The 26,947-nt window shown below is 36.3% G+C and overlaps 2 non-coding genes across 2 annotated transcripts; both read right to left on the bottom strand.

Annotated features, from left to right (window-relative positions):
• Positions 1 to 619: 619 nt before the first annotated feature.
• Positions 620 to 726, bottom strand: LOC112535840. The gene has a single exon (XR_003079928.2). It is a non-coding gene; the product is annotated as a small nucleolar RNA R71 (small nucleolar RNA).
• Positions 727 to 16,752: 16,026 nt separating this feature from the next.
• LOC112534998 lies at positions 16,753 to 16,859 on the bottom strand. Its single transcript, XR_003079205.2, has one exon. It is a non-coding gene; the product is annotated as a small nucleolar RNA R71 (small nucleolar RNA).
• Between the last annotated feature and the right edge of the window lie 10,088 nt (positions 16,860 to 26,947).

Here is a 26,947-nt window from a genome sequence, read left to right as displayed (position 1 = left end):
TTATTCTTTATTTTTTTATTATTTATTGTTATATTATTTTTAATTGATTGGTGGTTGTTTGGTTGTCGGTTTCAGGTAGTATATGACCAGGAGCTCTAACCCTGATCCTATAACACCATTATCTAACCCGGTGCGCTCTCTCAGATTATTGAGACGACGTTTGCAGGCAGTTGAGGAGGAGGATAGAGTTATAGTTCAGGTTCAAGGAGTTGACGCAATGGAGAACCTCAACCCCCAGGTCGATGATAATCAAAGGACCATGTACGAGTTTGCTCGACCCTCTTTAGATGGGACGAAAACGAGTATAGTCAGACCTGCTGTAGTGGCCAACAATTTTGAGATAAAGGCCAATGTTATCCAGATGATCCAGCAAAGCATGCAGTTTGGAGGATTGCCCAGCGAGGATCCCAATGCACATATCTCCAACTTTTTAGAGACTTGTGACACATTCAAGATAAATGGAACAACCGATGATGCCATTCGGCTGAGATTGTTTTCATTTTCCTTGAGGGACAGAGCAAAGCGATGGCTGCAATCTCTTCCACAACATACGATCACTACCTGGAAGGCGTTGGCCGAAAAATTTCTATACAAGTATTTTCCTCCCGCTAAAACTGCAAAATTTAGAAATGACATATCTTCTTTTATGAAGTTTGATGATGAAAGCATGTACGATGCATGGGAGAGGTTTAAGGATCTTTTGAGATGCTGCCCACATCACGGATTGCCAGTGTGGATGCAGGTTCAGACCTTCTACAGCGGGTTGAACCTTGCAACGAGGCAGATGGTGGATGATGCAGCAGGTGGGGCGCTAAATAGTAAGGCGGCGGGCTCGAACACGATAGAGGAAATGGCCATGAACAACTATCGTTGGCAATCCTCTAAGAGCCGACTAGGAAGACATGGAGTGGTCAAGTGGACTCTACAGCCTTGGCGAGCTCAAGTGGAGCTTCTAGCTAAGAAGATCGACCAACTCGGATCTTAGGTTCATGCAGTGACGTTGGTACGCAAGTTTTGTGGTGGCCCGCATTACAGTGCAAACTATACCGCGGGAGGTATGTTTGCTTCATCCTCTACTACTTTTCCATCTAATTCTATTATGTCTTCTGATGTTGAGCAGGTTGACTATATGGGGAATGCCCCAAGGCATAACGATCCTTACGGCCAATACATACAACTCTGGGTGGCGCAATCATCCCAACTTGATTGGAGGAATAATAACGCTCGGGGTCCACCTGATTCTCGGAGACTTCATCACCGCGAACATTCAAGCTGGCTGCACAAGCTCCTCCTCTACCAGAAAAGAAGTCAAATTTAGAGGAGCTTATGATGAAGTTTGTGACGTCTACGGAGATGAGGTTCCAGTAAACTAATAGTGCACTTAGGAACCAGCAGGCCTCGATTCGGAACTTGGAGACCAGTTGGCCAAATCTAAGATGTTGTCCGAGAGGCGAGGCGCTGAGCACCACTGAGTCTAATCCGAGGGAGCACGTGAATGCCATCACTTTGCGTTCAGGTAAGTTAGTTTCAGCTCCTTCTAAGCATATTCTTGATGACGCCACTATCAATGTGCAGGTTGAGGCGAGCAGTAAGGTTAGGGAACTTGAGGGACAAAAGGTGAAATCAATTCCAGTCAGAGAATATCAACCTAAGATTCCTTATCCTGCTAAAAGTAAACAAGCAGAGGCAAAAGAGTAGTTTAGTAAGTTTTTAGATATTGTTAGACAACTGCATATTAACTTGCCTTTTATTGATGCATTGGAACAGATGCCGAAGTATGCTAAGTTCTTAAAGGACATACTTAGCGGAAAAGGAAGTTGGAGGAGGTCGCCTATGTTCAAATTTCAGTGAGGAGTGCTCGGTGTTTGGAGCAAGTTGCCAGAGAAACATCACGATCCAGGGAGTTTCACTATTCCCTGCACTTTAGGTAATTTGTGTGTGTTAATGATGCATTAGCTGATTTGGGGGCTAGCATAAATGTCATGCCCACTAATTTGTTCAATAAGTTAGGTTTAGGGGAGGCAAAATCCATTAGGATGTGCATTCAATTAGCTGACCGTTTTGTTAAGTTTCCTAGGGGAATTGTGGAAAATGTGCTAGTTAAGGTAGATAAGTTCATATTTCCTGTGGACTTTGTGGTTTTGGATATGGACAATGAGCATGGTGTACCATTAATTTTGGGGAGACCTTTCCTTGCCACAGCTAGAGCTAAAATAGACGTATTTGAGGGGAAGTTAGAACTTAATGTAGGGGATGAGTGTGTCACTTTTAGTTTACCTTCATTTGATTGTTCTTCCACCGACCATGTTCATGCCATTTGTTGTATTGATGGAATTGATCTTGCATGTAATACACAACCACAAGATGTACAAATGGATGATGCTATACATGTTTCTTCCCCTATTAGTATGTGTTATTCATCTGAAAAAAATAACTTGTATCAATATGAGACTTTGTGCTTAATAGACCCGAGAAGGGTAGTTGTAAGTTTGTTTTTGACAGGTCACCTAGCCGGAATGCGGAGTGGATGAATGGACATCCCAAATCGGTCAAGAGAGCACCTCCTTGGTCATCTACCGCACACATCGGACCTTCTCGTTGCGCTTATATGCCTCGAGCCCCAACTTACATTGAGCCTACCTTTTTAATTTGCCCGCGATGCAGGAATGCTGTTGTAGAGACCAGCTAGACGACTCGAACAAAAAGAAGCGCCCTCGGGAGGCATTCCCGAATCTATTTTTTTTTTGCTTTCTGAATTTTTGGACATTTTTTATTTATTTTATGTAGTCATTGGTAGTTAGATATTTCAGTCTGTTTTTAGTAAGTTTGATTTTTAGGAGATACTATCTTACTGAACCTTTTACTAGATGTTGCTTGGAATGTGTTTATTCTTGAGTTTTGCAGGAGTTAGCCTACTTGATGCTCATACCTAATTTTGAGGACTAACATATTTTGAAGTGTTAAAGTACACATCAAGGGCAGTATCTAGTAGACTTTCTAGTTTTTATCTCTTTATGTCGTTTTATTTTTCTCTTAGTTTTCCAATTTCTTTTATGGACTCCCACAATCTGCTTCATTTTACATATTTTATTCCTGCCTACCTTGTTCACACTTTGAGGACAGTGTTTTTCACGCGATGTGGGGTAGGTCACCAGTAGATTTGTGCGACTTTTATCAAACCTTGTTGGAAGAAGGCAATGAATGAATCTCTTAATTATAATCCAGCCCGACCATTCCTCTACCACGGACTAGCCAACCACTTTGATATACTGGCCGATGCACCTCCTTTCACTCTAGAGCCATAGTCAGGGCAGTATTAGTTCTTTTTCCTTTTTGATTTCTTATATTTTGTACATTGGGGACGGTGTGTCCTTCAAGTGTGGGGTGGGTGATATTTATCCCGTCTCAGTAATTTGCTTATTCTTTGTGCAATTTCTTTTAAAATTTTGAAAATTTTTCACTTTGTTTCGATGCTCTTACTGTTGACTTACTTTTGAAATCCTGTTTATGTCCATATGATCGGGTAAAACCGATAGTGTTGAGTCTTGCGGAAGAATGTAAGATAATTAGTTTGAGTTGTGCACTAAGTTGCTTTGGTTTATTTAATTCTGTTTTGATGATTTTTGTTTGGAACCTACTCAAAGGCACACTTGTGAGAAATTGAGCCTAAATTGTAAGCGTACACTTTATATGCTTGTATTTATTTCTTGTTGAGAGTGCCGATTACTGTCTTTACTTTTAGAACTTGCTCGGTAATGCTTATGAGGGCCACAAGGAGAGTTTAATACTTTGGTATGATAGAGGCACTTAGGTTTTTCATTCTAGCCAAATAGCCTTCATTCGTTTATTGATTCTGTAGATAACCCCTTCTTTCACCATTTCCTGTATCATATTCCATTACCACTTAGTTTTATTCTGCTTTGGGTTATGATTTTGCATATGAGTTGTTTTTATTGGGAATTTTTATCTTGGGAATAGCGTTGGAATCTTGTAGCGACTTACTTGATCCAAAAGAAATTCACTCTATTATGTGAATGTTCTTCCCTTATGAAAAAAAAGAGATAGAAGAATAAGAGGGAAAGGTGATGAAAAGAAAGAAAGTAAGTGAGCTAAACATTTTGACTTGATTCCTATTTCCCACCTTGGACTACTGTCCATTGTTTACCCCTTGTGATCATTGTGACTTATGTGCAGGTCATGTATTTCATTGCAGAACACCATAGGTTCAACTCTGACCAAATTTACCTACCTTTACCTAATCCCCATTACAACCTTTATAAAGACCTCTTGACATGGTTGTTGACTCTCCATAAGTTGTAGGAGTAGGATTTAAGAGCAAGCATATAGTAAGGCAGTAGTTGATGCATTGAGCGATTAAACACTACCCTTTAAACACTTTGAGTGATTTAGAGTGAATCTGGTGAGGAGTTGGTTCTGAATAATTTCGTTGAGACAGTATTGTGTGAACTATTGGTATCTTGGTTGTGATACTTGAAATTGATTGCTTCTTTTCTTTTTGTTTGACTTACGCTTGTTAAGGATATGTGCAGAAGCTCTCTAGCTTGTCTGTCAGTTTAGGTATTGTTCCTTAGTGGTTTATTTTCCTTACTTTACTTTTAAATGGGGTTATTTGATGTGCGTAAAATACACACATCTAAATGGGGTTTTTAAGATCGATTTTATGGATATTTGGATGTGAATTGGTATCAACACTCACCCTATGTATCTGTTTGTGTGCATTAAGTCCAAAAGAAGTCAAAGAATGAAAAAGGAAAGAATTGGAGCATAATTGGACGTCAAAGCTAAAACGAGCTAAATCGAGCATCGGGAAATTTGAACATGGCCGTGTTGGTTTTAACACTAGCCGTGTTCCTAACACGGGCATCAACACGGCCGTGTTGCGTGCATTAAAACATCAAAGAAAAGGAAGTTCTTAGGGAGCACGGCCACAGAGAGTAACACGGCCGGGAACACCGGCCGTGTCAACCTGACCAAGAACACGGTAGTGTTGGCGCGACAGGGGAATAATTAAAAGAATGAAGAGAGGAAAGAAAAAGAGGAGGCTAGGGTTAGAACGTCCAAAACCCTAATTTTTCTCTCCCTAAGGATTTTCTGAGCTGAAACCAAGAAAAAAGGAGACTTGGATCAAGGTTTCAATCGGATTCCCTTCATAGATTGAAGATTGGGCGAGGTTTGCTGATTGGTTCTCAAATCGAGTAAGAGGCAACTAGGGTTTGAGATTTTGAATTTGCAAATTTAGGGTTTTTCTTTCAGCTTGAAAGAGAAGGGTGTACATGCCTTTAATTTTCTTTCCCTTATTTTGTTCCCCAATTGCTTTAACCATGAACATGAGTAGCTAGATCTTTTGAACCCATTGGGGTTCACCTTTGTTGATGGATTATGCTTAATTGTTAGTTTTATAATTGTCATTCTTGCAATCTTCTTGCTATTTAGTAATAAAAGTTTGATTCAGTTAATTTGAGACGTTGAATTAATTGTTTATTGGGTTGTTTCTTGACATTGAGAAATGCTTGTTACAACTGGACATTGAATAGTAAGGACTAGTAGTTAACACTTAGAGATAAGGTTGATTTACTAGCCGGATTAAGAATTAATAACTCTTAATAGTTTTAAATCATACTTAATGCTAATCTGTAGTAATCCGATAAGAAGAGATTCCATTAGATTAGTGCAGGTTTAGGAATTCGGTAAGCTCGAGAGAGGAACCGGGATTCAATTCAGGATTTAGGCATGGGTAAGCAAGATCGGCAATCTATAAAATCCATCTTTAGAATTCCATCACTTAGGCTCCCTTTTGGGTTTGTTTCTCTCCTTGTAATTGTCTTTTGATTGTTCGTTGTCCTTCATTTACTTATTTGCACTCATAACCATTAGCTGGTACGTTAGAACTTTCACACCCTATTTCAGACTAGATAACATAGTAAACAGTAGTAACTCTAGGTTCATCCGATCTCCGGGGATCGACCTTGATACTCCTAGTGCTAGGCGCATCAGTGGGTTCAACGCCTTAGGTGTAGGTTGCATAAAGAGCCCATCGGGATATATATATATATATATATATATATATATATATCCATTCATTGTTCACGTTATCTATTCCTTCTTCACTTTTCTTTGAAATTCTTTTTCACTCTTTCTTTGATTTCTCACTCATTTCTTAACTAAATCCTATAAGATCAGTCTTGAAATGGCGGGCTCTTCGTCAAGATTCGCTAGATGCACCCTAATCACACCAAGTTGGGAGTTTTCATTTCCAATTTCTAGCCAAAATGATTTAGGCTGTGGAGGGAGAGGAATCCCCTTTTTGGCGAAATTAAATGCCCACCGAGTGTTTTCAGCCGTTGGAGAGGTGTTTTTCTAGCTTTAAACTTTATTTCTTGTCACTTATATACTAGATGCACATGTTATATGCTCAAAACTCATGAAAAATTATGAAAAAATGTTAAAAAATTGTGCACCCAAGCCTATAAATCATATCCTCTGTGTAAAGCCAATCAGCTGTGCGCATAGTCGATTGGCTCTACATAGTCCAAATTGACTGTGCATGGGCAAAACAGTGTTTTTAGGGCATTGTTATACAAAATACCAACAAATAGACATATACTTACCTATTTATAGTCTTTTCATGCGTAAATTATGTTTAATACCTATGCGTCTAGCTTTTCAGGGTGAGGTGATGTTGTATCGAATTAGTTTGTAGGAAACCTTTACGGAGCTTATGAATGGTTTAATGAGCTCCCTAGCTCTATCCAGGCTAGGATTGGCAATATCGGCTTCCATGGGTTTGTAGCTACAATTTCTTCAATCATCAGGAGGACATACCATACCTCTATCTATGCCATGCTCAAAAGGTGGATGGACACTACTCACATCTTCAACACTCCGGTTGGTGAGCTGACACTCTCCCCTCTCTCATTTGTTGCCATCACTGGCATTAATTTTAGCAGCACGCCTATGCCATTTGATAACGCGATCCATAATTAGCGTTCTGATGTCTCGGAGTGTTTCATTACTTATTTAGGGCTCTTGTCAGCATGCAAGAACACACACTGCATTGCTTACAAGAGCATACCCCTCCACTACTGGGACTTTATACCTCGGAACGCTCAGGAGGTGGATCAGATGGCCTGAGCCTTTTTTGGTGTACCTCTTTAGTATGACTTTGTTCAGTGACTCGGGGAATTCACTAAAGTTCCACTATTTAGCCCAGTTGTGGGATTTGGATCAGGTCTCCTCCTACAATTGGGGATTTACAGCTCTCGCGTACTTATATCACTAAATAGACATTATTGTTCGAAGTAGTAAAAGGATCTGTGGCTTCTGGAATGTGATCCGTGTAAGTTATGCTCTAACTTCTCTTTTATGGTTTCTTTTATTAGTATTTTGAATGCTAATTCTAGTTTTGCAAGTTTAGGCCCAAAGATCGGCCTTTTAGTGGGCTCACAGCCCATCTGCACTTCGCAGGCTTTCCCTTGCTTGAATCACTGGGGCTCGAAAAGGAGCGTTCCATTGGAGTGAGCCCAGATTCATGTGTACCGCATATGGATCAACATCTTAACCTAGGACCAGCTAAACAAAATTTTATTAGTAATATTCGCAATTTATGTATATTTATGAATATGAGAAAACAACGACATAAAAAGTGATATAATTATGAGTGTGAGAAAACAACCTTATAAAAAAGGGGTATATTTATAAATATGAGAAAATAATCTCGCAAGAAAGAGATATTTTTCAGGTTGTGAAAACACCCCAATAAGAGGGTTGTATTTATGAGTATGTGAAAACAACACCGTAAGAGGAGTATATTTTTTACTTGGAGAAAATAAGGTATGTATTTTAGAGTAAGAGAAAACAACCCCGCAGGAGGGGTATATTTATAAAAATAAGAAAACAACCGGGCAATAGGGGTATATTTGTTAGTATGAGAAAATAATATCGTAAGAGGGAGTACATTTGTGAGTATAAGAAAATAACTCTGTAATAAGGATATATCTATAAATATTGGAAAACGACCCTGTAAATAGGATATATTTATGAGTATGAGAAAGCAACCTAGTAAAAGGAGGTACATATGTAAGTATGAGAAAACAACATTGTAAGAGGTGTATATTTTTTAGTATGAGAAACAACACAATAAGAGGGGTATATTTTATAGTATGTGAAAACAACCCCATAAGAGGGGGATATTTATTAGTATGAGAAAACAACAACATAAAATGTGATATATTTATGAGTATGAGAAACAACCCCAAAAAGAAGGGTATATTTGTAAATATGAGAAAATAGTCCCATAAGAGGTGTATATCTTCGAGTATGTGAATACAACCTCGTAAGAGGGATATATTTATAAATATGAAAAGACAACCCTATAAGAGGGACATATCTTTTAGTATGCAAAAACAATCTCGTAAGAGGGGTATATTTGTTAGTATTAGAAAAGAAACCCATAAGAGGGATATATTTATAAAAATGAGGAAATAACCTAGTAAGAGGGGGTACATTTGTGAGTATGAAAATACAAACTTGTAACACGGATATATTTGTAAACATTGGAAGAAAACCCCATAAGTGAGGTATATTTATGAGTATAAGAAAACAATCCTGTAAAAGGGGGTACATAAATGAGCATGAGAAAACAATCCCGTAAGGGGACCACACATATGAGTATGAGAAAATAACATTGTAAGAGGCGTATATTTTTTGGTATGTGAAAACAACAAAATAAGAGGGTATATTTTTGAGTATGCGAAAACTAAAGCTGAGCATGGATCTCGGTGATTCTCGCCCGAACCGAATAATCGTACCGAAAAATACCAGAACCGAAATAACTGAAAGTTTTTATAACCGAATTGAACCGATCCGAATTTTTTTACTATTACGGTATGGTACTAGTTCTTTAGTAAAAACCATACTATAACCGTACTAGAACCGATTCGTCTTGTACTGATCCGGACCAAACCGTAGAACCGAATTTTTTACATATATTTATTAATAATTATTTATATTATATAAATAATACATATTAAAAATAACTATAATATTATAAAATACTTTATACTCTATAACAAAATTATTTTATATTTATCATTTATATAATTCAAGCAATTGTTATCGAAATAAAAAAAATAATATGTATTAAAAATAACTATAATATTATAATATACTTTATACTCTATAAAAAATATAAGTTATATATATTAATATGTCACATAGTATATTGATACTAGTAATCTAGTATACATATTATAATATTAGATTTAAAGTACTTGAAAGCTAGGTGCAAACTAAAGTACTTGAAAGCTAAGTATACCATTTATTATGGTGAAGATGAGGCAAAAAATTTGGAAAAAATGGTGAAAACAGCTTTAGAGTTAATGGTGGATGAATACAAGATAATTGAGGATCAATTATATATGGGTGAGGTTATAGGGAGCTCAGAGAAATCTGCATATGATAGTGGGCCAAGTGATATGGAAACAAAAGAAGAGATTGATGAGTTCTTTTTAGAGGAAGAAGCGCATAAAAATTTGTCTAAGATATCTGAGTTAGATAGGTACTTTGAAGAATTTTCAGAAAAATTCACCATTGATTTCGATATCTTAGCATGGTGGAAGATGAATTCAGTAAGGTATCATATCTTGTCCAAGGTTGCACGCGATGTATTGGCTATCCAAGCTTCAACAGTAGCCTCTGAATCTGCATTTAGTACTAGAGGACGAACTCTAGATCAATATAGAAGTTCTTTACTTCCTACAACAGCGGAGGTCCTCATCTATTGTCAAGATTGGCTTAGAAGTTCAAATAAACCTATCCAACTATAAGAATCAATAGAGGATATTGAAAGCATAGAGTCAGGTAACATTTATTTACTTCTTACATATGTTTGTTTATTGTTGATGCTGTTAAGTTTTATTGATGTAATATTTTACTTTTATTGTAAAAGTTATTCAAGATTCTGAGATTGGTGAGTCCCTTATGCCAAGATTAAATGTGGAGTACTAATCTTGAAGGGAGGTAATAACATTCCTTTGCTAATTTTGGACATGTATTTTAGTGCTACATAAAGTTTGTAAATTTATTTATTTTAATGATTGCCATCTACAAAATATTTTTATGCTAGTAGTAATATATATTTTAATGGTTTGTATTTGAATATTGAATGAATTATTATATTTGCAAGTGACTGAATTGCAAAATAGGTTGTTCAAGAATATGATTGCAATTCTAATTCAGATTTTCATGCTACTTTTTTTAGGTTGGTAATCATATTTTCTCTAAATGTATTTGATTAAAGATGAGATTAAAGTTGTGTTTTTTTAAATCTTTTAGAATCGAAAATAACACCGAACCGAACTATATTTAACTGTAAAATTGGTACAATACGGTATTGGATCCTTTTATATTTGGTACGGTGCTGGTACCTTCAGTTCTAAAATAACCGAGGTTTGGTATGGTACTTGTGATTTATAGATAACCGAATTTGAACGATCCGTGCTCAGCCCTAGCGAAAACAACCCCATAAGAGGGGTATATTTACAAAATATGACAAAATAAACCCATAAGAGGGATATATTTTTTAGTATGCGAAAACAACCCCGTAAGAAGGGTATATTTGCTAGTATTAGAAAAGAGCCCCATAAGAGGAGTATATTTATAAAATTGAGGAAACAACCTAATAAGAGGGATATATTTATGAGTTTGGAAAAATAACTCCATAAAATTGAGTACATTTGTGAGTATGAAAAGAAACTTGTAATAGGGATATATTTATAAATATTGAAAAAAATAACCACGTAAGAACCTTGTAAGAGAGGGCACATATATGAGTATGAAAAATTAACTCCGTAAGAGGGGTTAAATTTATGAGTATGAGATAATAATATTATAAGAAAGGTATATTTTTTGGCATGAGAAACAACACAATAAGAGGGGTATATTTTCTAGTATGAGAAAACAACCTTTTATGATGGGTATATTTATGACCATAAGAATGGTATGTTTCTAAGTATGAGAAAACAACCCTATAAAGATGATATATTTTTTAGTATGAGAAAATAACCCCATAAGAGGGTTATATTTTTAAGGTTGTGAAAACACTCCAATAAATGAGTATGTATTTGTGTATATGAGAAAAAAAACCATAAGAGGATTACATTTTTACTATGAGATAACAACCTAATAAGAGGTGTATATTTTTTAGTACAGAAAAACAACCCCGTAAGAGGGGTATATTTGTGAATATTAGGAAAGAAACCCGTAGGAGTGGTACATTGATAAAAATGTGAAAACAACCTAGTAAGAGGAATCTATTTGTGAGTATAAGAAAATAACTCGGTAAGAGGGGGTACATTTATGAGTACGAGAAAAAAACCCCGTAAATATTGAAAATTAACCCTGTAAGAAGAGTATATTTGTGGGTACGAGAAAACTACCTTGTAAGAGGTGGTACATTTGGGAGTATGAGGAAATAACATTGTAAGAGAGGTTTGTTTTTTAGTATGAGAGAATGACACAATAAGAGGAGTATACTTTTAAGTATGCAAAAACAACCCCGTAAGAGGGTTATATTTGTGAGTAATAAAAAACAACAACGTAGGAGTGGTATATTTATGAGTAAGAGAAAATAACATTGTAAGACGGGTATATTTTTTAGCATGAGAAAATAATCCAGCTTGAGGGGTATATTTGTAAAACTGAGGAAGCAACACGGTAGCAGGGGTATATTTATCATTATGAGAAAACAACCCCGTAACAGGGGGTACATTTGTGAGTATAAGAAAAGAACTCTATACTTTCATAAATATTGAAAAATAATCCGGTAAGTGGGATATATTTGTGAGTCTGAGTAGAAAACTCTGTAAAAGGAATGCATATATGAGTATGAGAAAATAACATTTTAAGAGGCGTTGATGGTTGCTATCTATGCAGTTACAATCTAAGGCAGTGTACCTATCGATGCAGTCTAGCACTAATGGCGAGTATCAAGGTCGTATTCCTCGAGAAAGTGAAAGCCCAGAGTTAGTCCTTTGTTCTTTGTTATATTAACCTAAAATGAATGATGAATAATTTCTAAACTAATAATAGCCACAAGCTAAGTTCTAAGGGAGATGTAGGAGTAAATGGATAAATCAAATAACCCAGACAAGAAAGCAAACCCAAAGGGAACCTAAACTAGTTGGCAATGAAACAAAAGATAAAGGATTGATGACTCCAATTATGATACCCGTGGACGAATTCTTAACTGAATTCGGTTTCTCTTTCTCGATAACCGAATTCCTAAACTTAATAACCTAAAGTTGGAATCTCTTCCTAACGATTGATTCTTAAATTAGCATTAAGCTTTAATCCGCCTCTATTAAGCTTTGTTAATTCTTAATCCGGCTAGTTAATTGTCCTTATTTTTAAGTGATTATTAACTAGTTCTTGCTATTCAAAATTTCAATTGCCAAATGGACTTCTCAATCACATAAAGCAATCTAAACACCATAATTCACAACGTCTCATGAATAATGCATTATCTTATTAATACTGAAAGCAAGAAGAATACAAAACTAACTCAAACAATCCAACAATATTACATTAAGCCAACATAGAAAAGAAATCCCAATGGATTTAATCAATCTAGCTAATCATGTTCATAATTAAAACCCATAAGAATTTAATTACAACAATGAGTAAAGGTAGAGAAACCTGATTACACCCTTGGATGAGAGTAAACAACCCCAATTCCTCTTGCCCGAATTGAATCGATTCTTGTTCCTCTTGCTCAAATTGAAACCAATCAACGAACCTCGCCCAATCTTCAATCTTTGAAGGGAATCCAATTTAAACCTTGGTCCAAGTCTCCTTTTTCCTTGGTTCCAGCTCAGAAAACCCTTAGAGAGAGAAAAATTAGGGTTTGGGACGTTCTCCCTACCGTTTTTCCTTCTTTCCTCTTGCTCTTTCTTTTAATTAATTCGTCCTATCGCCGCGAACATGGCCGTGTTCCTGGCTGTGTTGGGAACACGGTTTAGTGTTCCTGGCTGTGTTACTCTTTGTGGTCGTGCTCCTTAATGCATCTTTTTCCTATTGGCAAATGCCCAAAACGGTCATTTTAGTGCCCGTGTTGGGAACACGGCCATGTTCAGATTAGCGGATGCGCAAACTCGACTTGTTTTGGCAACTTTGACGTCCAATTCTGCTCCAATTCTTCCCTTTATCACTCTTTGAATTCTTTTGAACCTAAAGCACATAAACAAACGCATAGGGTGAGTCTTGGGACCAATTCACATCCAAATGTACATAAATTCTGCGTTAGAATCCCCATTTAGATGTGTGTATTCCACGCACATCAGGGGTGTATTTTTTAGTATGAGAAAACAACACAATAGGATGGGTATATTTTTTAGTATGGGAAAACAACCCCGTAAGAAAGGTATATTTATGAGTATGAGAAGCCAACCCCGTAAAAAATGCTATATTTATGAGTATGAGAAAATAACCTCATAAGAGGGGTATATTTTATAAATATGAGAAAACAACCCCGCAAGAGGTGTATTTTTTTGAGTATGCAAAAATAACCCCATAAGGGGTATATTTGTAAAAATGATAAAACAACCTTATTAAAAGAATATATTTTTCAGTATGCGAAAACAACCCTATAAGAGTAGTATTAGGAAAAAGATTCCTGTAGAAGGGGTATATTTATAAAAATGAGGAAACAACCCGATAATAGGGGTATATTTATGAGTATAAGAAAACAACCCCGTAAGAGGGAGTATATTTGCAAGTATGAAAAACAATTTTTAGTAGGGATATATTTGTAAATATTGGAAAAGAATACTGTAAGAGGGGTATATTTGTGATTATGAGAAAATAACCTTATACAAGGTGTACATGTACGAGTATGAGAAAATAACCTTGTAAGGGGGCATACATATACCAGTGTGAGAAAATAACCTCATAAGAGGGGGTATAAAACTGATTATTAGAAATCAACATTGTAAGAGGGATATATTTTTTAGTATGAGAGAATAACATAATAAGAGATTATATTTCTTACTATGTGAAAATAACCCGTAAGAGGGTTATATTTTTTACTATACGAAAACAACCCTGTAAGAGGGATATATTTATGAGCATCAGAGAATAACCCTATAAAAGAGGTATATTTGTAAATAAGAGAAAAAACTCGTAAGGATATATTTTTGAGGTTGTGAAAACACCCGAATAAGAGGGGGTGTATTTGTGAATATGAGAAAACTGCACCATAAGATGGGTACAATTTTCACTATTAGAAAATAACCCAGTATGAGGTGTATATCGTTTAGTTTGCAAAAAGAATCCCGAAAGAGAGGTATATTTATGAGTATTAGAATAGAACCCCGTAGGAGGGGTATATTTCTTACAAATGAGGAAACAACCCGGTAAGAGGGGTATATTTGTAAGTACATGAAAATAATTTAGTAAGATGGATATATGTGTATATGTGTGAAAAGAAAACGCCGAAAGAGGGATATATTTATGAGTATTAGAAAAGAACCCTATAAAAGGGCTATTGATATGCATTGTGTTACACATGTTTATATGCCCAATTACTTCTATTGTTGTGCATACTTATCTTGTTTTATGCCAGAATCACCTGTGTTTTAGTTCCTTTCATGTTTCAGATGATCATTAATGGACATTACGAGTATTTGAGGGCGATACGTGTGAATACATACCAGAATCCATCATAATTGAACAAAAACTAGCATTTCAAGGTTGAGCACAGCCTGGACTTTGGCCGTGCTGAACCATCGACCTTTGACCCTCAAAGGTGGCCCTTCGGCACTGTTTCTAAGGCCACTACGGTCTCCATCATGGCCCGTGGTGGTTTACCACTGGTGAGGGCACGGTGAGGGAGCAGAGAAGGATTTTCAGGACTCAAAGGTCCAGCACAGCCTGGACTCCGCCGGTGCTGACCAGCATGGGCTTGACCACGGCCGTCATGGGACATTTATATAGGCCAAATCGATTTCTTTTGTGAGGGTTCAATTTACTGACTTTAAATCTCATATATGCACGCGAGCCACCCCTTTTAGACTTCGATATTCAACTTTGGGAGACCATTTTACATATTGAAGGACATATTTCAGTGGTTCAAGCATCATGTTGTAGATCAAGAGTGGATTTGGAGGCATTCAAGAGGCAATTTGAGGTTCATTATTCAGATTTGGAGATTTAGGACTGTTCAACTGACTTGAAGAAGAAGGGTGTACATCTTTCCAATTTTCTTTTTTGTATTTGTTCCTCATTTTGTGTTACTCGTTAGCATAAGTAGCTAGAGCTGTTGAACCCATTGGGGTTCCTTTGTTTGTTGGATTGCACTTAATGTTTATGAGATTTTGATTATCAATGCTTGTATTCTTCTTGCTTTTAGTATTATTAAAATATCACATTATTCATGAGACGTTGTGAATTGTGTTGTTCAGATTGCTTTCTGTAATTGATAAATTTTTTTACTAGTTGGAAATTTAAATAGCAAGAACTGGTTAATGATCACTTAGATATAAGGGTAATTAACTAGCCGAATTAAGAACTAACAACTCTTAATTAACAGTGGATTAATCTTAAGGCTGACCTAAAATAAATCATAGGAAGAGATTCTATTGTTTAGGTTTTTAGGTTTAGGTATTCGGTGTTCTCGAGAGGGACTTCAAAAATTCAATTTAGAATCCGCTCACGGGTAATCACAATTGGTAATCAATCTAATTTCTACCTTCACTAAAATCCAATTAGCTTATGTCCCCTTGGGTTTGCTTTCTTTCCTTGATTGTTTTATTAAACCTTTGCAGATTGTTTGACATTTAGCTAATCATTTAGCTTGCATTTAGTCATAGAATAGTAACTTTGTAACTATTATTTAAGGTTAGATAACACAAGACGCTGGAGTAGTTCCAGGCTCACCCTTTCTCGATGATACGACCTTGATACTTGCCATTAGTGCTAGTCTGTATCGATAGGTTCACTGCCTTAGATTGTAGTTATATAAGTAGCCCATCAAGTTTTTGGCGCCATTGTTCGAGAATTTTTGTGTGAACTAAAGTGAATTTGTGTTTATGTTACTCTAGCCATTTTTATTTTTTGTCTTTTGATTTTTTTATTCTTTATTCTTCTATCCATTTCTGTGTTCTTTGGTTGCTGCCTATTAATTTCAGGTAGGTTATGACCAGGAGCTTTAATCCTACCACTGTAGATCCTTTTGCTGGACCAAAGCGATCCTTTCATCTTTCGAGGAAGCATATGCAAGAAGAAGAGCAACTACGGATAGAGATTGAAGCCCCTGCGAATAGACTAGCAGAGATGGGAGACAATAACAACAACCAGGCTGTGGATGAAAATAGGACAATATACGAGTTTACTAGACCCTCTTTTGCAGGGACATAGACGAGTATAGTGCGACCACCTGTGGCAGCCAACAACTTTAAGATAAAGCCAAACGTGATACAAATGGTCCAGAATTGTGTGCAATTTGGGGGACTGCCGAGCGAGGACCTAAATGCTCATATAGCTAACTTCTTGGAGATCTGTGATACCTTCAAGATAAATAGAACGGCTGATGATGCCATTCGGTTGAGGCTGTTTCCTTTTTCTTTCAGGGATTGAGCGAAGAGATGGTTGCAGTCACTCCTAGCCAACACTATTACGACATGGAGTTATTTGGCTGAAATTTTTTTATATAAGTACTTTCCTCCTGCTACAACTTCTAAATTGAGAAATGACATATCTTCTTTTATGTAGTTCGATGATGAGAGTATGTATGATTCCTGAGAGAGGTACAAGGATTTGCTTCGATGTTGCTCGCATCACGGACTACCAGTATGGATGTAGGTTCAGACTTTCTATAGCGGTTTGAACCTTGGTACTAGGCAGATGGTAGATGCTGCAGCAGGTGGGGCCCTAAACAGTAAGATGCCGGAGCAGGCACAAAATCTGATAGAGGAGATGACCATGAATAACTACTAGTGGCAATCCTCTAGGAGTCGGCCAGTCAAGCAGGGAGTGGTCAACCAGCTAGATTCCACAGCAGCCTTGGCAGCTCAGGTGGAGCTTCTGACCAAGAAAATATACCAACTCTAGATGCCGGTTTATGCAGCACAGATAAGATGCGATTTCTATGGTGGCCCATACTACGGTGTAAACTATAATGCAGGAGGTATGTTTGCTTCACCTTCCACTTCCTCTCCTTCTCCATCCTCTATTATTTCTGCTGACCTTGAACAGGTAGACTATATGGGTAATGCACCTAGACAGTAGAATAATCCATACAGCAATACATACAATCCAGGTTGGCACAATCATCCCAACTTCAGTTGGAGGAATAACAATTCCCAGGGACCACCCGGCTTTCAGAGATTGCATCAGCAACAGCCCTAGCCATAAGCTGGTCCATCCTAACTACCTTCACCTCAGGAGAAGAAGCCCAATCTCGAGGAGTTGGTGATGAAATTTATGTCCTCTACCGGCAATAGGTTTCACCAGACGGGCAGTGCACTTAAGAATCAGCAGGCCTCCATTCAGAATTTGGGGAACTAGATAGGCTAGATTTCTAAGGTGTTGGCTGAGAGACAACCAGGGACACTCCCCAACACTATAGAGTCTAACCCGGGGGAGCATTACAAGGCTACCACCTTGCGATCAAGTAGGCAGTTATGTAGTTCCGTACCTGTAGCTGATAATGATGATATTGTTGTGCAGGATGAGCCTACTAGGAGGGAGCTAGAGCCTAAGGAGATAGAGCCTGTGAGAGCTGAGGATAAGAAAAAGACTCCAGTGAGAGAGTACCAGCATATCTTGCTCGATTGAGGCAGGAAAGGTTGAACAATAGTTTGGTAAGTTTCTAGACCTTTTTAAACAACTGCACATTAACCTCCCTTTGTTGAGGCTATTTTGCAGATGCCAAAGTACTTGAAATTCTTAAATGAGATATTAAGCAACAAGAGGAAACTGGAGGACTTGGGATTAGTGACCCTGAACGAGGAGTGCTTCGCCATTTTGTAAAACAAGCTGCCTATTAAGAGGCGTGATCCACAGAGTTTCATTATACCCTGTATAATACCCTGTTGATTTTGTTGTCATGGATATACTGTATTTTCTGTGGATGGATTGGATGATGTTGTTGAGTCTCATATGCAGGACATTTTGCTTGACGATCCTTTACAGGTTGCATTGCAGGGAGATGAGAAGGAGTTGTCCAACGAGCAAGTGTTGGAACAACTTGCTTGTTTACTGGCTAGTGAGCCCAACTGTTCTACTGACCCGTTTATTTCTCTTGACAAGTCAAATGTGTAGAAGGTGAAACCTTCTATTGAGGACCCCCAAGTCCTAGGGTTGAAGGAATTATCCAAGCACCTGAGTTATGTCTACTTTGATGAACTTCACTTTAAGAATTCCATTCACTAGCTCCTCTTTGCCTAATTTATGAAGATGCTCCATTCTTGCATGACCAAATCTTTTATGCCATAGCCAAGATTCATCACTAGAAATAAGACACTTGAAAGATTGGTTAGCAACTTTGTGTAAATCAATTATTTAGGTGTTGCCACTTCTTTCTCCTTTTAGTATCATTTTGTCAGCCACAAGGGAATTGACAAAGCATCCTTTGGAGCTAAAAGTGGATTTGTACCTCTTATCGCACAATTGACTTACACTCAATAGATTGTGTTTCAGACCATCCACTAGGAAAACATCATGAATAAAAAATTTACCATCCTTATCAATGGATCCGATGCCAATCAGCTTACCTTTGTCATCATTTCCGAAAATTACTTTGCCTCTTTGTAGTCCTTGACATCTACGTAAAGGCTTTTGTCACCCATCATTTGCCTTAAACATCCACTATCAACAAGCCAAAGATTTGTGCTTGTGGATTTAAGACACACCTACAAAAAGGAGTCAAGTTCACTTAGTTTTAGGTACCCAAACAAAGTTGGGTCCTTTAGTTTTACCCTTAAAAAACTCACCCATGAAAAAATGCATTTTCCTTATCTTGCATTTTACATTTATGTGCCCAATTCTCATACAAGAGTGGCAAGTGAACTTTTAGTTGTTAATAGAGTTCGAGTTGGCCGTCTTAGCCAATTTTGCTTAAGGTTTGGACCGTATATGATTGCTATCATATATGCATGAACAAGATTTACCTAAGTTTATGTTCCTATACATGAATGCATGCTTTGTTCCTTTTGGCTTAGCCTTGAGAACATGTGTACCTTTCCCTTTCTTTTGAATGGGAGGTCTAGTGTGTGTATTACTTTTTAAAACTCCATTTAAGCTTCTTTCTAATGCTTGATATTGAGTGTCTTTAACAAAGATTATGTTGTGAGATGAGGATGATGAAGTGACATTCATTGAACATAAGTCCATGTCTCACAAGAGGTCTTTGAGACACAACTAGAGTGCCAAGAGACTCCTTCCCTTTGTGAAATCTTGAAATTGAGTTTCTAAGTCTTTCAACTTCATTTTTCAAAGAGTCATTTCCTTTAAGAAGCTTTTCTTTTAAAACATCATCCAATGACTTCCTTAGGTCGTCATTAGAGGTTTTTAAGGAGGCAATTTCCTTCTTTGAAGTTTTAAGGTCTTCCTCCAAGCAAGAACCTTTTTGTTTATAAAAATTTAATTTTAAAATTATGTTTTGGAAAAGTCCATCCTCATCATCCAATAAGTCATCACCAAAAGATTGAGAAGATGAACATGAAGAAGAATTACAAGAATGAGAAGTGTAACATACCTCTTGAGGTTCTTCCATGTTGCCATGAAATAAAGATTTACCTTCTCTTATCTTTCACTTTCATTGTTGGAGGAGGAAGACGCATTACTTCAAGTAGCCTTCAAGCCCTTTTTCTTTTCTTTATCTCCCTTCTTTCTCTTTAAGTACTTTGGACAATTCAGTTTGACATGTCCTTGATTCCTACATTGGTAGAAAGTAACTTCCTCCTTCTTGTCCTTACTTGTTCTTGATTTGGAGAAGGTCTTTTTGCTTGTGAACTGATGTGAATCATAATACCAAGCTTCAAGACTCAAGTTATGATCCAAGCACAAGCATAGAGCCGAAGCCTACACTAAGCTCAAGGGATCCTTTATACATTCAAAGTGGACCAATTATAAGATCTAAAGCCAAACGCATGAAGGAAGCTCTTAATGGACTCATTCAAGAGATTTGGGCCAAGGTTATATTAACCCACATAGAGTTAGATTTAACTAAAGCTCATAGCCTTGTTAATATAATTCAATATGATGGGCTTAATGAAACCAAGCAGGGGCCGAATATGAGTGCATAAGGGAGAAAGCTTAATACTTGAAGAGAGAATAAGAAAAACGCCACTTTAGCTTCCTATTTAGCTAAAGGGACGTGCCAAATCAAATAAGAAGCATGGTAGCATGTTTTAGCTTCTTCTTTTGCCAAATTGGAGTGTCCTTCATTAGGAAATAAGGAGGCAGCCACACACTTCATTGTTTAGGAAGTTTTGCTTGATTGTTTAGTCAATTCTTTTTAGTAAAGATTGACTATTCCTTATTCTATTATTTAGGAAACTTTTATTTAGCATATCTGTTAGATAATTCCTAATTAGTTTATTTATTTTATGCTATTTAGGAATTAGATTTGTTTCTTTCACTATATAAACTAAGTGTAACCACATTATTCAAGGTTAATGAATATTTTTGAGTTAAACATATTTGTGAGAATTATTCTTGCTTGGTTCTTTGGAAGAACTTCGAACTTATCAAGAACTTATTCTTATGGCGTTCAACATCGTCTTATCACTCACCTTCTATCTTTCTTGAGTGTGGCGTCAACAATCTTTCTTATACCAAGGTTCAAGATACAAGTTATCTCTGGGTCAAGGTTATCAAAGTTCAGATTTAGCTTTCTTGAGAATCTTATTTCAATTCTACGTGTTAGGTCTTATGATAAGTTACCAAGGTTCACATCATTTGGTATCGGAGCTAAGTCTCTAAATCTGTTCTATCTATCCTTTACTTTATTGTTTTGTTTTGTTTCTTGTTTCTCCAACCTTTTCCTTCATTATTTTACCATAGTCAAAATTTCTTGTTGATTTTGCTCAAACAAATTTCTATGTTAAAGTTATTTATTTTGCTTAAGTTTTAATTGTGTTGCTTATTGTGTGTTCTTATTGAAGTATGAAAAAAGAGAAAAAAAGGATTCAAAAAAAAAAAGAAGAGAAAGAAAAGGAGAAAAGAAAACTCAAAAGAAGAGAAAAGGCACACACTTAGGCAAATCAAGTTTATTTGTATTCTTTTTTAGCATTCAGCATACATTGTTTTCTTGATCAATTGTACTACTTTCACTCTGCATTTTTCATACATTCAAAAGTTACACATCTATTAGTATTATTTCTTTTGGCTGAAACCTATCACCTATTAGCCTAAACAAATACTTGTCTTTTGTTGTCCATTCTTTTTTTCCAAACATCATAGTCTAAAATTGCTATTAGGAGTGTTGATTCTGTCCTTTTGAATACTACATGAGTTGTTTGTGATTTGAGTTTGTAAGTTCAACTAAAGAACTAAAAGTGAGGATTAAGAAAGGTAAAAGGTAAGAATAGTGAGCATAAAAGAGGGAAAGAGCTAAATTTTATGAAATACGAGCATTTTAACTATTTTTGAGTGTAAACACACAAGGGAGTGGGTGAGGTTTTATTTTTCATCTTTATTTTTCATAATTGAATCATGTCCGAAAGTAAGGATAAAGGGATCTCGGATGATGAGCCACGAGAGGTGGATCTCAAACTTTATATGAAATCCATTCAAAGGACCTTAGAATGCCTAAATCTAAAGTTTGACAGCACGGATGAAAAACTTGAGCGAGTGGAGTCTAATTCTAAAAGAGGGCAGCCTAGCTGCTTCAACTACAATCAAAGGAGGCCAAAGCATACGGATCATGATGATTACTATGAGGATGACTACGAAAGAAGGAGCGAGGTTCTAACTTGGATTGGGACAGATTTGGGAGAGGCCATGAAGGACGAGATGAAAGAGGACCTAGAAGGCAAGATGGAAACTTGGGGAATATCAAAATGAAAATCCCTTCGTTTCAAGGAAAGAATGAGCCATAGCTTTATCTTGAATGGGAACAGAAGATTGAGCTAGTATTTGATTGCCATGATTATTCCAAAGAGAAGAAGGTGAACCCACCTGTGATTGAGTATATTAATTATGCCGTGGTTTGGTGGGACCAACTTGTGCTTTCAAGGTGACAGAATGGTGAAGGGCCAATTTCCACATAGGAGGAGATGAAGAGGGTCATGAAAAAGAGGTTTGTTCCTTCTCACTATTATAGAGAATTGTATAAGAAGCAGGGATCTAAGTGTGTTTAGGACTGCCACAAAGAGATGGAAATAACCATGATAAGGGCTAATGTGGAAGAGCATAGAGAGGCTAGTATGGCTCGGTTCTTACATGGTTTAAATCAAAATATTACTGATGTGATTGAATTGCACCATTATGTGGAACTTGAAGATATGGTATATATAGCCACTAGAATGGAGAGGCAACTCAAGAATCGAAGCAACTCCAACAGATTTAGTTCGGCTTCTACATTCATATGGAAATCGAATTAGAAGAAGGAAGAAGTCAAAGAAAGGCCAAAAAGAAAGCCAAAGGATTCAAAGGAGTTCATTATAAAAACTCCCAAGGCCGAGACACCAAATACAAGGACAAGGCACATCAAATGCTTTTGGTGCTTGGGGTTAGGACACATAGCTTCTCAATGTCATAACAAAAAAGCCTTAATCTTGAAGGATTATGGTGGAGTGGAAACCAAGAGTTAGAAAAAGGAAGGTATGCTGCCACTTGAGGATTCAACTAATATTGAGATGCCCGTAAGTGGAGAAATGTTGGTGGCACGAAGAGCCTTGAGTGCACATGCCAAAATAGATGAGGTACAATGTGATCATATTTTTCATACTAGATGCCATGTAAATAACAAAGTATGTAGTATAATTATTGATGGGAGTAGTTGTACAAATGTTGCTAGTGTTGAGTTAGTTGAAAAGCTTGGCTTGTCTACTTTAGCACATTTCACACCTTACAATTTGCAATGGCTAAATGATTGTGGGGAGATTAAGGTGACTAAATAAGTTTTATTTTCTTTCCCTATTGGATGTTATAAGGATGAGGTCTTATGTGATGTCGTACCTATGCATGTAGGTCATATGATAGGAGATTAGTTCATGATGGGTACACTGATCATTATTCTTTTGTAATGAATGAGAGACCTATTTCTCTTATTCCTTTGACACCTAAAGAGGTGTATGATGATCAAATGCACATGAAAAAGGAGAGCAAAAAAAAAAGAAAATAATCAAGAGTGAAAAAGTGAGAAGGCTGAAAGTTTAAAAATAAAAGAAAAGAGTGCGAGTGAAAAGGCAGGTTCGGCCAAGAGTGAAAAGAAAAAGGTTATGTGCATGAGTGAAAATAAAGAGAGAAAAGTGAGCTTTTATGCGAGGGAGAGTGAGATTAAGAGGGCTTTTTATTTCAATCAGCCTATGATTGTACTTTTATGTAAGGAGGCCCTTTTAAGCCCTAGCGGTCTTAATGCTTTCTTTGTTATAAGAATTTCGTGATGTGTTTCCCGAAGATGTGCGTAATAGTTTACCACCTATTAGGGGAATTGAGCACCAAATTGACTTTGTACCTGGTGCTTCTATTTCAAATAGACAAGCCTATAGGAGCAATCCCGAGGAGACAAAGGAACTTCAAAGACAAGTTAAGAAGCTGATGACCAAGGGGCACATGAGGGATGAGTCCACATGCAGTTCTTGTGTTTCTAGTACCTAAGAAGGATGGATCATGGCCAACGTGTGTTGATTGTCGTGCTATCAATAATATCACTATAAAGTATAGACATTCCATTCCTAGACTAGATGACATACTAGATGAATTGCATGGATCTTGTATGTTTTCTAAGATAGGCTTAAAGAGTGGATATCATCAAATCCGCATGAGGGAAGGGGATGAATGGAAAACGATATTCAAAACAAAATATAGGTTATATGAGTGGTTAGTTATACCTTTTAGATTAACTAATGTACCTAGTACATTCATGAGACTTGTGAACCATGTTTGTACTTTTATTAGATAATTTATTGTCATTTATTTTTATGATATTTTGGTTTATAGTCACGCTTTACATGGACATGTTGAATATTTGCGACTTGTTTTGGATGTTTTAAGAGTCTTAAAGCTCAATGCTAATCTCAGAAGTGTACCTTTTACACGGATAAACTTGTGTTTCTTGGTTATATTGTTAGTACTAAGGGGATTGAAGTTGATGAGGAAAATGTGAAAGCATCAAGGAAAGGCCGACGCCTAAGGGAGTTGGGGATGTGAGGAGTTTCTATGATTTGGCTAGTTTCTATAAGAGATTTGTTAAGGACTTTAGTACACTAGCCGCCATACCTCAGAGTGCTGCCATCTTAGAAGCCTGCCAGTAGCTGCTCCTTATACATGCATATTATCCTTGCCCTAGCATCCACCTCCCATACTCATTGGACTGCTTCCCTAGGCCAGTCTGTCGCATGCAACACAAGCTGAGAAAGCGACATGCTAAGTGGTTGATTTCATTGAAACTTGTAAAATCTATTGTCATAAGGCTGGTAAAGACAGTAAGGTATGCTCAATGAAAACTACATTCAATAATTGAAAATGAATGTCAAAATTATAAACTCTAAATTAATATTTTATATATGCTTAGTATATTTTAAGTACATGATACGTATATGTTACTGTTAAATAAAATCAAATGAAGAATAATAATGCATTTTATAAAATTTGCAATATGGTTATAAGTGTCAAAATTAATTAATGAATTGTATACAGTTTATGAATATGAGAAGACATATACAAAAGAGCTAAAAGGAATAATATGCATGTGCACGAGATTTCAAATTGACCAAATACCATGCCTACATGCTGTGACAGTACTTAAAAAAATGCATCAAAAACCATATGCTTTTTATTCATAATACTTCAGAAAAGAAACATTACTAAAAAGATATGAAGTAATAGTTTATCTGGTTGACAATCAAATAATGTGAAACCTACCAACATAAGTGAAAGAAGTAATAGTCTTATAACCACGAGGAAGACTAAAGTCTAGAAGACTAAAAAAGAGAAAAACTAAGGTAGGATGGAAGAGTAAACATTAAAAGAATGGTAGATTTGTATAAGAAGGACATAATAAAAGGACATGCAAAAAGTCTACCCAAGAAAAATTAAGCTACTAATATTTCTGCATTTTAGTTTTACTATAATTTCAATAGCTTTTTGATTGATTTATAGTATATTTTGAGTTATATGCAATTACAAATTAAATAACTTTGTGTAGTATCTATATTTTACCTTATGGACATAATAATATATATAGCAATTCAATATCAAATTCAATTTTTTTAAATATTATCTTTCAATATGTTGCATGATTTTTACTTTCAATGAATTGCAATCTACTTGGCTTTACTAAGACTCATAAAAAAATCAAATTAAGATCATAATTAAAAATGATTTTAATAATAAAATGTGGAGAATATGACAAATATATGAACATGTTGTCCCTTGGAACTAAGAATGGGAGATTGAATTAGTGACTCAAGTCGTGGAATAAGAATATAGATAAGAAACACAAGATTTAAACATATTAAGAAAATAGGGAGTAGAAGGGATATAAAGATTAACACAAGGAAATTATAGTGGTTCGAAAACAATCCTCCCTACGTCCACTCCTTAATATTACACTTTAGTATTCACTACAATCAAATTTTTATTACACCCTTGGATTTTGGTGAGTTCACCCAACAACTTAGTGTTTATAAGGCTCACATTAAACCTTCCTTTAGTGTATCTCAATCTCATACTAAGTCCTTTAAACCCTTAAGTTTTAATAGAAACCCAACAACCAAATCCTTGAGTTTTGTTCCTAGGATCATATAACAACCCTTTAAGATTTTAGTTGAATAAAAAGATTCAACTTCATACACTTATAAAGGAAAAAAAACTAAATATAGAGAGTTGAGAAATAAATTTGTAAGAATTTGGAAACTTAAAAATTATCCAACCTATGTCTAAGTCTTTATGACGGGTATTTATACACATAGTCTTTATGAGGGGTATTTATACACATATCAACCCCTTAAAGACATTACAAATGGCCTTGTATTCATTAGATGCAAAGTAAAGATGATTTGATAAAAAGTAACTTTTTGCTAAAAGAGCACTCTCGGACTTAGAAAGCACCTTCGCACTTTCTCAATAAGATGTTAGAACTCTAATGACACCTGACACATGACATGGATTTATGAGATTATGCTGTAACAATCATTGACTTAACATTAAATGAAAATGGGACCTTCGCGCTTGAGAAGCGCCCTCGCAGTTGTATGAAGCACGTATAGAATCGTGATCTTGCTTGAGCTCGCGATACTCTTTTTGCCAAAAAGCTATATTTCTCCTCAAAGAGAAGCCCTCATGCTTCTCAAAGAGAAAAATCTTTGACTGCCAGGTGTCAATGCATGATCGGGAGGCTTCCAAGTGCTCTATACACGTGAATGGTCAACTTGATTTTATGAAAAGCGCCCCAGTGCTTTATATGTCTCCAGCAATGCAACTCGATTTTGTCAAAGTATTTTTATCCAATGCTTATGCCATTTCAATACTATAGCATAGACACTCAATAGAGAGATTAATAACACTCAATTTGGGTATTGAGATTAAAATAGAGGTTAATTGACCCGTAGGTCAACAAGCTCCCCTTTTTTCATTTTGACAACTAAATTGACCAAAAAGATAAAATTCAATGAATACAAATGCAATTACATATAGAGAATAAGCCAAAAGATAAAATAAACACTCCCCCTCAACCTAAGATAGGCTTGAGAAAAGTCAAGTA

This window comes from Ricinus communis, chromosome 9 (assembly GCF_019578655.1).
Source record: "Ricinus communis isolate WT05 ecotype wild-type chromosome 9, ASM1957865v1, whole genome shotgun sequence".
NCBI lineage: Eukaryota > Viridiplantae > Streptophyta > Magnoliopsida > Malpighiales > Euphorbiaceae > Ricinus > Ricinus communis.
The sequence above is the reverse complement of the archived record's forward strand: the minus strand, read 5'-3'. Positions and strand labels throughout refer to the sequence as shown.